The 10,660-nt window shown below is 41.0% G+C and overlaps 1 long non-coding RNA gene across 1 annotated transcript; it reads right to left on the bottom strand.

Moving 5' to 3' along the window:
* Window positions 1–2,308: 2,308 nt before the first annotated feature.
* LOC143651267 (uncharacterized) lies at window positions 2,309–10,280 on the bottom strand. The gene is made up of 3 exons (XR_013159943.1): window positions 9,959–10,280; window positions 5,485–5,616; window positions 2,309–3,350 (listed from the first exon to the last, which is right to left on the bottom strand). It is a non-coding gene; the product is annotated as an uncharacterized LOC143651267 (long non-coding RNA).
* Between the last annotated feature and the right edge of the window lie 380 nt (window positions 10,281–10,660).

Raw genomic sequence — 10,660 nt, forward strand, 5'->3', positions numbered from 1 at the left:
TCTTCAAATGGCATCATGCTGCCAAGACAACTCTCCAAGGCTTGCCTGAGTAGAGTGCAGGCTCCAGAGGGGCTCAAGTAATTACTCTCCATACATGTGCTCTTAGGGAACTGGCAAGAGAAGGGACTGGAATGTTTGATAAAGTTTCTAGGGATTTAGAATAAAGGAAAGGGCATGTAGATCAGAACTCAGCTTACAATTCTGTAATAGCTTTGATTGTTAAAAATTAACTAGTGATACTTACATTATTAACCCAATTGATAAATAACTTATGAATGGCATCCTTATTAGGGACACATATTACATTTAAATATTTATTCATTCATTCAAGAAATATTTGTCTACCCATGCACAAAACACTGGACAAGCCCTATGACTTCTGCTTTCAAGTTGCTCAGGGAAAGTGAGGTGTGCCATTAAAGAGGGACTATACGTTGAGGCATTTAAGGGAAATATTATTAAGTTTATGGGGGAAGAAGACATTTGTAGGAAGGAGATATTGAATAGAGCCTCAAAAAGTAGGTTGGATTGATGAATGTATAACTTAGTGATTGTGGGAAATGCATGTGGACAGCATGAACAAATGAAGTAGGTGGGTATAGGACAGATTTTGGGAACAGTACAGCATTCTGCTCACTTATCACCTAAGGGATTGGAGAACTTTAAGGTTAAAAAGATGATGATGGTGACAGGTCAGATGATGGTAGGCCTAGAAGTGGGCACCTGGCTGTCCTATTGTTCTCTTCCAGTGCTCATGAAAGATATGACCAACAGATTCTGGCAATCTTTTCCCTTAACTCTGGATATAGCCCTCGTGTCCTTTTCCACATGTGCTGTAATCAACTGGAGTTGGGTCATGAGGAAAAACTCATTCCACAGCAACCCCCTTTGTAGGCTAAGGAATTAGCATTCTATTCTGGAGAAAATGATTGGAGGAGTCTTTTTTTTCTAATTGAAGGGGTGATTCTATTGACAAACATTTTTTTGGATGATTAATCTAACAACAGAGTCTGGAAAGGACTTAGATGAGGGTAGCAGGTAGTCGAGGCTGAAAGACCAGGTAGGAGGCAATTGCAATACTCAGCAATTGCTGAATTATTCAGTAATTGCAGTGAAGAGTGTAATTAGGAAAATGGCAGGGATGATGGAGCAGTCAAGAGGGGGCAAATGCAAGAAAGCTTTTGAGGGTAGATTTGCAGGACTTGAAATCTCATTGAATACTGGGGAATGGGAGGTGGGAGAGACAAGATGACTCAAATTTTATGGCTGAGAGTATGATGGTGTCCCCAGTAGTAGAAGGGAGCTCAGAAGGAGAAATAGGCCTTAGAGAAAAAAATAGTAAATTTAGTTCTAGAATATTGAGTTGCTGCCTCCACATTCTGTGGGAGATGGTCAGAAGAAGTTTGGAAGTGAGGAACAAAGATTAGAGAAAAAGGAGTTAGAAATGTGAATTTTGGAATCATGTGCATAAAGATGATGGTTGAAGGTATAGGAATAGATAAGATCATCCAGGAAAGAATGTAGAGGAAGCAAAAGGAGGGGAGAGAAAGGGCATGAAGGGGAAAGGCAGAAGATAATAGCAACCTGTTTTGTTGATTTTATTATAGCATAAACTATGCTTATATCCAGTCTTCCTAAGTCTAATTATGTCCAGTCTATTTGAAAATATCCAGTTTCATGTACTAAAAGCCTTCCATGAATATAGCACTCCTCCCTCTCCAATCAATCAGGTTCAGGAAAAGACCTAAAACATTAATGGACGATCCTTGTGGACACTTAGATTTCTGTTGCATCTGCTTGCAGACATACAAGCATGGCTTATGGAAATGTGTTAAGGAAACCCTTCTTGAATTCAGGAGTCCAGTGTTTTTGTTTTTCTTTAAAAAGCCCTCAGCTGAAGCCAGTCCTGTGGTCTGAATGACAGAGTGAGGAAAGGGGTTCCCAGAGCCAGCTCAGGAACATGCTTCAAGGCCTCCAGCCAGGACAACAGTTGACTCCGGGGCTTGCCTGAGGACGAAGTGGCTTTATGGGATCAGAAGAGTTTCTGGGACATGACTTTGGTGTAAGGGGCTTGCTGACCCCTTAGCAAGAGCATCCATCTTCTTCGGCTTAAAAAATGAAATAAATGCATCCAATCAGGTGTCAAAAGACAAATCAGAGTTGAGTTTGCAAACAATAGCATTTTCTTCAAGACATCAAAGTTTTACTGCAGCAAAAGAAGTCAGAATACTTGCAAGCACAGGAGTAGCTTTGGAGTTCTAGGGATAGCAAACAATGTTTATAGACACAGAAAGGAAGTTAGCTTGATTCTTATTGGTTGGATGAAGTTTTGTCTGTTTAATAAGGGCAGGATTAGGGCAAATGGGCTTTCTTTTCTATTGGGTCAGGACAGTGAACTTGGGGCTTGATTGGCCATCTGGGTCAGCTGCATGAATGCGGATTTCAAATTTCAAAAGAACAAGAGGAAATTCAACCAGGGAGTAAGGCATGGATTTTTTGACTCTAAGGGGACCCCAGGAATTTCTTTATACAATTTTACCATAGGCTTGACTCCCCAAATCCAAGGACTCCCAGAGCCACCAATGCAAACTACTGCAGACCCTGGACATGTTCTCAGGGAGTCCCCCAATCCCCTGCTCAATATTTAACTAGTTTAAGCCCTTCAATAGACCCCAAAGCAGGCTGCTGAAACAGATATCTAGAAAAATGTTCTGCTGAGTTGTATACTGAAAAAAAAAAGTTTTAATAAGTGAGGTAACACTATATAAATTCACAGATAGTATGTTCATAAATTGATATAAATATCAATTGCCTGCATGTTCTTTAAAGCTCATCTTCTTGGCCACCTTTATCATGCCCCTTAGCATCCAGGTCCTTTTCAGACCCCTTTATAACCTGCTTGTGGTAAGCTTTCCTGGCAGGAGGTCTTGCCCTTCTGGCTGGTAAGACATCGGCAGCTTCCTTCTTACTGCCATGCTCCTCGAATCGTTGCCCTCACTCCCATCTTCTGACGCCTCCCTGTTCTCTCCACAGCGGAGCCTTCCTGAGGCCCCTCGTCTCTTTGGCTGCCATCTCCCTTTCGGGAAGGTGGACTTCTGCTCTGCCTGGAGTGGCCGTGGGCTGGCCACTGCTTGGCTGAAGTCCCCCATTTCTTGGCAAGTGTCATTCCTGCCCTCCTGCATGTACATGTGTGGGAAGGGAAGGTGGGAGAGTACAGCTGCCATCTGGCTGGAGTTATTAGCCATGCCTGTTTTGACTGGTGAAGGCATTGCTCTCTTCTTTGAAGGAGGCACGAGCTTTGGCCTTTCTTCTGGGAGACGAGATCTCCTTTGCTCCTCCATGGTGTCAACCTAAAAAAGTAATGATAATTTTTGTGATAATAGTTGCCGTTAGAACTAACACAGATTGTGTTTACTGTGTAAGAATCTTATAAGAAGAACTAGTTAAATCTTCGTGATAATCCTAAAAGATTGAGGTATGCTCTATTATTATCCCCATTTCACAGGTGGGGAAACCGAGGCAGAGAGAGGTTAAAATACCTTGCTCAAAGTCACAGAGCTAATAATCCATGTAAAGCCCTGAAAGCTGTACCTGAAACAGTGTGAGCTCTTGATAAAGTTTAGCTGTTATGTTATTTCTATTATTAATTTATATCTGCTTTGACTGTGTGAGCGTGGGTAGCTCACCTTATCTTTCTAAGCTTGGTTTCCTCATCTGTAACATATAGATCATCTATAATCTCCTTTCCAATTGTTACCTTCATGCTCTTTGCTCATCTCTTTTCTGCTTTTCTGCAGAACAAGTCCTGTTTTTTCAGGGAGGCTATCTCTCCAGCTTTCCCTGGGTTTTGCAAAGAAATAATTGCTTGACTGCTTTGGAAGCTTCAATAAAGCAACTTGAAATAATGCCCAAGGGACATTTTGTCAGCTTCCTTTACTATCAAAAGACTAAGAGTTGTTGTTACCACAGCTCTCTCCAGTAGTCTTCCGTAAACCAGTGTTTTGATACTAAAATTCCCTCAGAGAGAGAGGAAAGGAAAGAGACATGAGAGGCTGGGCCAGTCTTCAATCACAGGGCTTCCTAGTCAGATCTTAGGTCTCCACTGCTTTAAGCAGACAAAGCTCCTGCCACACTGGAATTTTGCCAGAACTTAAGTTAGAATCAAGGGCTGTCCTTTAGCCATCAAAGAATTTCCCTCTCTTAACCTAACCACAGTGATGTTTTGCTTCCTGATCTGTTGCCATTTATAGGCAATTCAAGTTCCGGACCCTCAGTTCCCCAGGCAAGTTCATGCATGGGACTCGGGAGGTCTCTGGCCAGGGGAAGACTGACTGAGTCCTGCAAAACACAATGCAGTGCCTTTGCTAAGGCAACAGGGTGGATTAACACCTAGGCCTGCTGGTATTACATTTATTAGGAGCTTACAGTGTGCCAGCTGCTGGTCTAAGCACCATTTAACCCTCACAATGACCCTCTGAAGCAGCTATTATTATTGTCACCATCAACACTTTGGAGATGAGGACACTGAGAGCAACTTGCCTGAGAAACACAGCTAATGCCAGATTCTGAAACCCAAGCTCGCGCCCTTACTCACTGCATTCCACTGTCTTCCGCCGGAGGTGTTGATGCCAAGTGTCTCCACTGCAAAGAAGGGGACCTGGGAACAGTGGCTGAGAGACTGCTTTGGCCACACTCTTGACCTTCAGGGGCCTTTAGCCCCAGACCTGGGTTTGGGCCCTATGGATTCAGAAACTGTTTTCAGATTATCTGTGGGTATCAGGCTTGCGGGAATCAATTTCCGTTACTGTCACAAGTGGATTCAGGATGCACCAGAATGCCTGGGCTAGCTTCCAGGGTGACCTGTACAAACCATCTGCAGTGTAGTGCCTCCTGGCAGGCAGTCTGTGACCACCCTGCAGATGTGAACATTGCACAAGGGATATTTCCATCAGTGAAAACCTCTTTTCTTCCTAGGGATCTTTCTGCCTTGTATACTGGTACTGTTTTTTTTTTTTTTTTTGGAATTCAGAGTACCTTTTTTCTTGATTAGTATTGGAGATGTTCCCATACAGTCTTACTCTCCAACCTTTATTTTCCAATATTCCTCCCAAAGCTCCAAATCTTCTATCACTATAATGCTGCCTTATGAAAACCACGGCAGAAATTCTGTGATTAGTTTTATTTTACACTAACGCATTTAAATTTCTGCCTTCCAAGGAGTAAATGGAAAGAGGAAATGAATTAGGAGGCAGGAAATTTGGATGCTAGTCTCAGCTCAGCTCCCAGTGAGCTATGCCATCCTGGGCAGGTCAGTCCAATGTGTGGGTTGGACTAGATATTGCCCAATCCATCCATTACACGTCTTGCCCAGTCCTGGCCTGGAAGAAGCTCAGCATATATTCCTCCCCAGGGTGAGATGGAGAGACAATGAAGACCCTGAGACTGTGGTTGGGAGGGAGGGGAAGGGCAGGAAGGAAGACTCACCTAGTTCCCCACAAGGAAGGAACACATGCTTCTCACTGCTTCTGAGCAAAAAGCATCCTAGAGCAGAGGATTCCTCAATGAACCCCCCTTGGAAGAAAACTTTGGCAGACTCTGCAGCAGAGGATCCAGGCTCTGAAGAACACGGAAAATAAGAATAATATGTGAGATGGACATCACTGATGAAGACTTCTCTTCAGGCTAATTTCATTTCACTTCTAAGCATCATGCCCATAGCTAGTGAAGGGTTTGTTTGTTTGTTTGTTTTACTTCTCTGTTGTTGATAGGCTGATTACAATTGCCCTCTAGAAAAGTGATCACCAATCTAGAGATCTAGACTTCCAAGTTTCATCAGATATATTTGAACTATTTTCAACATTTCAAAAAGTCTCTCGGAAATTGTACATTTACACAGATAATAATCTATAGGCTAACAAAAAATGCCAAGTTTCTCTGCCTTTTGGCTAGGATTATTAGCTCAGTGTGGTAACACTAGTTATCACACATTAATCAGAAGAGTCTAATGGCATCCATCTGTATTTCAAATAAGTAACAAGTAGAGTAAAGCTTATGACATTTATTTATCTGTCATTTATACTCTGTCCTGTCACACAGCAGATTGGAGGTGTCTGTATTACTGCTTGATGTATATAAATTTTTTATTGTAGAAAATCTTTTACCACATTGGGCCCTTGGAGGAAAACCCTTGTGAAAGCTGTATGAGGACATAAAGGTTGGAGAGTTCTTCATAGCTCATTGACTCTCATCTCAAAGGCAGGTGGGGGCTGCATGTCAGCAGAAGACGCACGGAGACCACTTAGTAAGGGGATTGCTTGAGTCAGCTTCAGCAGGCCGCCCTCCAACTTGGGGGTACAGATGATTTTCTTCTTCTGATAAAACCATCCTTATGTTTCATTTTCACCTGGATTCTTTAACTGTATGATTATCTAAATTCTCAAAGATTGACTCAACCCCCAACCTCTCTCTAAAACTTTGTCTATTGTAGACCAGATTCATCATCTGCTTTTCTGAACGGCTGTGGCCTTTTCTTCTCCACCTCATTTAGCAAGTAATCAGGCACTGCCTTGGGGTCTTCATGAAATGTTTCTGTGTGGTACATCTCTCCAGAGGCCACATTGTAGTCTTTGTTCAAGTCTTTAATAGTAGAGAATTTGGTACAGTGCCATAAATAACTCATTATCATATAACCCTTCATTATTTAAAAAATGATTCAGCTATCATCGCAATATGTTCTTCTCACATTAATCAGGTGAGTTAAGTGGGAAGATAATATCCTAGTTTTACAAATGAAGAAATGGAGTCTCCCTGAAGTTAAGAGACCTACCCAAAGTCACCCAGTGGGCAAGTGGTACAGCTTATCTTGGAACATGAACCAGATGGTCATTTTCTTCCCACTGTACCATGCTCTTTTTCTAGATATTTGATTCCAAGTGCAGTGGCTTTTTAAGTACATCACGTATTTGATAGGACTGCAACAAGTACTTCTCAGAGGATTCTAGATAATTCTTATTATCCCCATTGAGTGGGTATGGGGTTAACCCAGGTAGCAGTAAAAGGTTGTAGATTTCTTTGTTTACAAGACTTCTTTATTTTCACATCTTATAACCAGACCAGTCAAGGGCTGGGAAGACCTATGACCCTACATTCTTGTTCTGCCAAGAAAAAAAAAAAATAAAAGCCATCCTTGGATAAATAAAGTTGCTGAGTAAACAGGGAGAAATGAGAACCATCAAACAGAAAGCGGTCTGCTTTTGCCCCACTGATCTGGCTTTTTGCTGAGTTTTGCTGGTTTGCTGTTTCCTGTATCATTCACTTTCTAGTCTTCTTTCCCCCTCATTCTGGATTCACCAAGATGGTCAGCTTCTATGCAAAGCCTTACTTCTAGTGGGGATTGATCAGTGTCTTCCCCAGCCTGTAAATTTAGACCACCCCCATCCCCAGGGAAGAATTCTTCCCAGGGGAGGACGTTTAAACTGCTCCTTTCATTGACTGCCAAGCCTCAGTGACAGGTCCCAGATACACTAACACCATTACAGAAGGGTGAGAAAGGAATTGCTTCATTTCGAGGCAGAGGCAGCGAAGTGGATAGATGATGGGAGGCATCTGCTTTGGAAATGCATCTCTGAAAACAAATAACATTTACATGATTCTGCCTGCAAATATCACCATGACATTTACAAAGTCAAATACAGTGCCTTTGCTTGCCTGACTTTCCCTTTGCTCCAGCCCTAAGAATCCTGGAGTCTGGGACCTCGACTTTGGGAAGGGACTGTCCCACAGCTTTGCCCCTGAGGGTGAAACACTTCCTTTCTTGACCTGGGCAAATGCATCTCTTGCACACTCAGAACCCAGGTTTGAAGCTAACTCTGATTCTATGGTCCATGCTGTGGAAGCAATGACAGTGAGAATTATCTTGACGACACTTTACAATTTCTATTTTCTGCCTCAGATAAACCTACAATACATGAGATGATTGGCCTTTTCTGTATGCTTTTTTACTACATAAGTATAATACTGAACCACTTGTGAAACTTTTCCCTTGGTATTTTCATAAATGTACATTGTCTCCTCCAAAAGCTTGTAAGCTTCTGGCAAAGAGGGACTTTATCTTTCACTACAGTGAATCATCTGTGTGCATAGATATGCATATATGTGTATTAAATATGTATAAAAGCATATGAGCATAAAGAAATATGTTGAAGGGTATTTGTTAGGTTATAACATGATTATCTGGGAGAGGAGTGGCTAACGTCAATGGAAATGAGAGAAGAGTAGGAGGGGCTTGTTAATAAATATCAACCAAAGAGACTAAATTTTTTTAAAAAGCCAAAACGTTGTATTCTTGGCACATTACTATGCAATTTTGGGGGTAGAGAGTGGAAGGTGGGGGGAGACATATCAGCCAACCACAGCTTTTCATTTATGTAAAATTTCACCTATGTATATGTGTAAAGAAATTAACAGAACACAATTATAGAAAAAGGACTTACTGATTTACTAATATTAGGATGACCCCTGTGGTGCTTGCAGTATGGTCTCATCATCAGAGTCACTAATGTTCTCTGGTTCACAGGTAGGGCTGCTGCCTGGGCAAGTCCTGGCCTGTGACCCCCTGCTGATGAACCAGCTGCTTCCGAATTAGCTGGAGTGACTGTTAGAATTACACGGCCCCATCCCAGATACATTGAATTGGTGTGGGGCAGAGCTTGGGAATCTGCATTTTAACAAGCTTCCCATGTAATTTATTATGTTCATTAAATCTTCAGAACTACTGCTGTAGACACTGTTGGCTGCCAAAGCCATGCACTGCTGTTATAATGAACTATTCATTTAACAAAACAGAGCGAGGACTTATTATTTGTCACATTCATAAAAAATCATGCCTCATTGTCCGACCTTCCTTTGTTTTACTGCCCATATTTAAAAGACCTAATGATGTGAACTTTCTAAGATGTATGTAGAACGTATAATGAGTTCATATAACTTGGCAGGGACCAAAGGCCCTAAAATGAAAATTACTGCTCCGTATCTTCTACCATACCAATTTTGTGCAATGTTGACCTTCCCTAGCAAAAGAATCATAAGTCTTTTGTCAACCTAAATCAAATTTCTAAAACCAAAATGTAATAACTCAAACATAAAAAAGCATAGAAAATAATATAGCAACCAACCATGTTTTTTACCAACCAGATTTGCCAAATTTTAACATTGTATTATGCCTTCTTCAAGTCTATTTTTTCACAAGCAAAACATTGTAGAAAAAATTATTTGGCCTTCCATGACCCATTCTCCCTCCTGCTGCTCCCCCACATCACCAAAAGGTACTTGCTCCACTGGATTTGGTGTTTTTTATTCTGTACAGTCTGCATATTTTTACTGTGTGATGTATTCATACACAGCATGGTTTGACATATTTTAAACTTTTTACAAATGGTATCACATTGCATGTATTTCTCTGAAAATAGGTCTGTCTTGCTCTATGGTTTAGCATACTGATATATATAGTTCTAGCTCATTTTAACTATTATATGGTACGGCATAGTATAATATAATGCTGTGTAGTACAGAATGATGTTAACATAGTATTAAGATAATAGGCTGTTGTATGACTATAGCACCATTTTAATCTGTTTATTTTTTGATGGACATTTAAGTTGTTTCCAATTCTTAACTGTTATGGATAATGCTGAAATGATCTTTACTTGTGACTTTCTCCTGCTGTGTGAGAATTTTATGCATGTGACAATGGACTTGCCAATTGCAGTGTATGTACAGCTTCAACTTCATCATATACTGCCAAATTGCTCTCCAAAGAATTACACTGATTCCCATAGCCACTTCTTGAATATTCTAGCAAGTTTCCCTTTCTGTGGCCTCAAATTCAAGAGTAGAAACAGAAATAAAGGTACTAAAAAGAAAATAGTTTTGAGAATCCATTTAAAGATCGGTGACTTACCTCTTTCTAAGCTGGAGACGTTTCTTCCATGTGACCAGTTCCTTTCAAACACAATAACTCAATGCATTTTGGTCCAGCCCTTGTGTCTAAGCACTTAGGAGTGGAGATTCAAAGGGGCACATTAAAAGAAAGTTACCTTCTGAAAGTTTAAAGACTAACTAGAAAGCGAAGGTGTAAACTGTAAATGAAAGTTAATTATTTAAATTACAATTTAACAGTGAAAGAGAAAAGATAGCACTAGATAGTACTGATTCATCACTGAATGAATTATGCCCACATTAATTCTATAGGAGTTCACAAGATGGGAAAGTCAGTGCTTCTATGATTCCAATTTGCTAGAAAATGGTTTCCTAGCAACCATCACTAGACGAGATCAGCTAACTTTGCTTTTTTGAACCAGACCTTACTCTGTTAGAAAAACTTAGATAAATGCCAGCTTAAAGAAGAATTTCGCCACATCAAACTGTGTTACTTTTAAACAAAGATTTAAAGTGGTTTCCTTCAGCAGGACCTAACAAATGTGCACGGGTGGGAATGGAAGTGGTACCTGGCCTGGGGACTTGGGCACCCAGCTTTCCCCAGGTTTTGGAGTTGGACAGTTGATGACTGAAGGGACCAAGTACAAATGCAAGGAAAGTGAGAAATGGGTAATGGGGCTTCAACTTGAATTGTGGACTTGAGATTCCTAGCTGCACCTGGCCC

The sequence above is a fragment of the Tamandua tetradactyla genome, chromosome 12, assembly GCF_023851605.1.
Source record: "Tamandua tetradactyla isolate mTamTet1 chromosome 12, mTamTet1.pri, whole genome shotgun sequence".
Taxonomy (NCBI): domain Eukaryota; kingdom Metazoa; phylum Chordata; class Mammalia; order Pilosa; family Myrmecophagidae; genus Tamandua; species Tamandua tetradactyla.